Source organism: Carlito syrichta, unplaced genomic scaffold, assembly GCF_000164805.1.
Source record: "Carlito syrichta isolate Samal-C Ts95f unplaced genomic scaffold, Tarsius_syrichta-2.0.1 Scaffold289907, whole genome shotgun sequence".
In the NCBI taxonomy this organism is placed as follows: domain Eukaryota; kingdom Metazoa; phylum Chordata; class Mammalia; order Primates; family Tarsiidae; genus Carlito; species Carlito syrichta.
In genome coordinates, this window is record NW_007234003.1 from 9,973 (window position 1) to 14,104 (window position 4,132).

The following is a 4,132-nucleotide window of genomic DNA, read 5'->3' on the forward strand; positions in this document are numbered from 1 at the left end:
AGGCGGGTCTCGAACCCGCAGGCTCAGGCAATCCACTCACCTCAGTCTCCCAAAGCGCGGATTACAGGCTGAGCCACTGAGCCTGGCTGACCCTGCCTCTTAAAAAAAAATTTTTTTTTACAAATCTCATAAAATGTCCATAAATGTTGGTATTAGTTTTAAACAAAATTCAAGCACCAAAAGGTAAATGCATAACTGGAAAACATTTTGGGTCTCAATCACTAAGTTGAGAACAAATGGAAGCCAAGCCATTACAAAGATACTGCAATTGGCCAGGCATGGTGACTCATGCCAATAATCCCAGCACTTTGGGAGGCCAAGACGAGAGGACTGCCTAAGCCCACAGGTTCAAGAACAGCCAGGGCAACTTGGCAAGACTCCATCTCTACAATAAATCAAGAAATTAGCTGGGTGTGGTGGTGCATGCGTGTAAGAAGGCTAAAGCAGGAGGAACCCCTGAGCCCAGCAGGTCGAGGCTGCGGTGGCCGAGAGCAGCCACTGCACTCCAGACTGGGCGACAGAGTGAGACTCCAACTCAAAAAAAAAAGGGGGAGGAAGGCAAGTATCCAGTTCTCATTCCCATTATGTCCCTTATACAGGTTGAGCATCCCTAATCCAAAAGTCCAAAATCCAAAATGGTCAAAAATTGGAAAAGTTTTTGAGTGCTGACATAACAAATAAAATGCTCATTGGAGCATTTCGAACTTTTGGATTAGGGAAGCTCAACAATTATATGTTCTGCAAATATTCCAAAATCAAAAAAATCCCTGAAATTGTAACTACTTCTAGTACCAAGCATTTTGGACAAGGAATAATCAACTTGTACTGAGCATTAAGAGGTATAAAGCAGGTAAGAGACATCATCTCTTTTCTAAAAGAACTTCTAACATAAAGCAATGTTTCTCAATTCTGGCTGTGTTCCAACCTTGTGACACTTTTCAAAATTACAGAGGTTGCCAGGCATGGTGGCTCACCCCTGCAATCCCAGCACTTTGGGAGGTAGAGGCGAGAGGACTGCCTGAGTTCAGAGGTTCAAGACCAGCCTGAGCAACACGGCAAGACCTCGTCTCTAGGATAAATTTTTTAAAAAAATTAGCCAGGTGTGGTGGCACATGCCTATGGTTCCAGCTACTTGGAAGGCTGAGGCAGAAGGATTGCCTGAGCCCAGTAGGTCAAAGTTGCAGTGGCCATGAGTGTGACATTGCATTCCAGCCTGGGCGACAAAATGAAATTCCAACTCAAAAACAAACAAACAAAAATATAGAGGTCTATTTTCCACTCTCAGACCTCCTGAATAGACTCTGGCACCTGTAGTTTGTAAACCTCTACTAGATTGGGTTTCAGATGATAGTAAGAAATTAGTGTTAATTTTGTTAGGTGTTCAAGACCTGCCTGGGCAAGTTACATAAGAAAAATGTCTTTTTTTATTTTGGGGGAATACACGCTGAAGTATTTAGGGGCAAAGCATCATGGTGTCTGCAATTTACCTTACAATGATTCTGTAAAAAAATTACAGTTAATGGGCCAGGCGCAGTGACTCACGCCTATAATCCCAGCACTTTGGGAGGCAGAGGTGAGAAGACTGCCTGAGCCCATGGGTTCAAGATGAGCCTGGACAACTTGCTGAGACCTCAGGTCTACAATAAGTCAAAAAAAAAAATTAGCCAGGTATGGTAGCACACACCTGTAGTTTCAGCTGCTTGGAAGGCTGAGGCGGAAGGATCGCCTGAGCCCAGCAAGTTGGGCTACAGTGGCTGTGAGCATGCCACTGTACTCCAGTCTTGGCGATGAAGAACTGGACTCAAAAAAAAAAAAAAAAAAATTACAGTTAATGAAGTACAATGTTGCATATTGATAGGGGGTATATGGATATTCACTGTTTTTTCTTTACAAACAAAAAACCCCCCACCTCCACAGGTGATCATTTCAGACATCCTCGGTTAAAAACCACTGATATACTGTCACTGACAAAAATCAATTAGTTGCAACAGAAAGAAATGTGTTGGGAGATTATAATAAATGGGATCTAAAGCTAACTTCAATATTACCAGAACCCTAATTCCAACTTCAATCACCTACTAGCTAGGAGACATTGAGCAATGCAATTAAACCTATCTCTACCTCAGTGTCCTGAGGTATGGAATAAAATAATGAAGAAATTAGCATACTGTCCTACACACATGGGTAACAGCATACAATGAGGACACACTATGTGCTAAGACTTCAGCATACAATGAGGACACACTATGTGCCAAGATTTATTCTATATGTTTTATATGTAATACTTCATGCAAATTCTTTTAACAACTTCACAGGGTAGACATCATTATTGTGCATATTTTGCAAATTGGGAGACTAAAACAGAAAGGATGGAAGTAACTTGCCCAAGTTCATACTGCTTGCAAGAGGTAAAGATTTAAACTTAAAGTCATTTAGCTCCAACACCCACACTCTTAACTATTAGGCCATATTAACGACTCAGTAACAACTCTGGACTCTTGAGTTCTTTAGGTAGCTACATAAAAAGTTCTTTTTTTTTGAGTTGGAGTCTCTCAGTCACTCAGGGTAGGCTGGAGTGCAGTGGCATGCTCACACCCACTGTAGCCTCAACCGGCTGGGCTCAAGTGATTTTTCCACCTCAGCCTTCCAAGTAGCTGGAACTACAGGCACATGCCACCACGCCTGGTTAATTTTTTTATTCTTACTGTAGAGATGAGGTTTCACCAAGTTGCCTGGGCTAGTCTTGAACCCATGGGCTCAGGCAATCCTCTCATCTCAGCCTCCCAAAGTGCTGCAATTAAAGGCATGAGCCACTGTGCCTGGCCTTCATAAAAGGTTCTTTTGGCAGCTGGGAGCAGTGGCTCACCCCTGTAATTTCAGCTCTCTGGGAGGTAGAAGCAAGAGGATCGCCTGAGCTCGGGAGTTCAAGACCAGCCTGAGCAGCAAGGCAAGAACTCGTCTCTACAATAAATCAAAAAATAAGCTGGGCATCATGGCGCATGCCTTTGATTCCAGCACTTTGGAAGGCTGAGGTAGAAGGATCACCTGAGCCAAGAAGGTCAAGGCTACAGTGGCTATGAGTGTGCGACTGCACTTCAGTCTGGGCAGCAGAATGAGACTCTGACTCAAAAAAAAAAAAGCCAGGCACGGTGGCTCAAGCCTGTAATCCCAGCACTTTGGGAGGCCAAGGTAAGGGGATTGCCTGAACCCATGGGTTCGAGACCAGCCTGGGCAACTTGGTGAGACCTTATCTCTATAATAAATCAAAAAATTAGCAGGGCGTGGTAGCGCACGACTGTAGTTCCAGCTACTTGGAAGGCTGAGGCAGAAGGATCGCTGGAGCCCAGGAGGTCGATGCTAGGATGGCCATGAGCGTTCACTGCACTCCAGCCTGGGCTACAGAGACTCCACCTCAAAAAGAAAAAAAAAATGCAAGCATTATGAACTAGGAGGAGATAAGAAGAGAAAGGGCCAAGTGATCCAGTCCTAAGTGTCATATTTTATTTAATTATGAAGAGAATAAAACCTTGAGGTTATGTTTTAAAAAGTTGTTTTGACTATGAATTTGAATATATATTAAACTGGGAAAGATGGCTAATGCATTCTATCAGGAAACTTGAAATTTAAAAAAGAAAAAAAGTTAAACACGGTAAGTGCAGAGTAAAGCTCAGGAAGGAAACAAGCTATAAACTTATATAATAGAAAATGATTGTACACACAAAGATAAAAATATCTTGGCTTAATAGCAGATCAGAAGCTGACTACGTATGAGTCAGCAATACAGGGAAAAATTACTGTATCAAAGAAGCAAGTACAGCTGGGCTCGGTGGCTAAGCATGACATCCAGAATCTTGAGGATGACATTCAGCACTGGTCAGGTCCTTCATATTAAAATATGAAGTAAAAAAGAGATGTGAAGAAGTTAAGGAGGCTGGGAACAGTGGCTCATCCCTGTAATCTCAGCACTTTGGAAGGCCGAGGCAGGCGGACTGCTTGAGCCTAGGAATTCAAGATCAGCCTGGGCAACAAACACAGTGAGACCTCATCTCCAGAAAAAAATCAAAAGATTGGCTAGGCGTGGTAGCACCTGCCTGTAGTCCCGGCTACTCAGAAGGCTAAGGCAGAAGGATCG

At 43.2% G+C, this 4,132-nt stretch overlaps 1 protein-coding gene across 2 annotated transcripts in view; it reads right to left on the reverse strand.

Moving 5' to 3' along the window:
* The window catches only part of DNAJC8 (DnaJ heat shock protein family (Hsp40) member C8), a 32,253-nt gene that overhangs the window by 9,972 nt on the left and 18,149 nt on the right, over window positions 1–4,132 (reverse strand). The window lies entirely within an intron of this gene.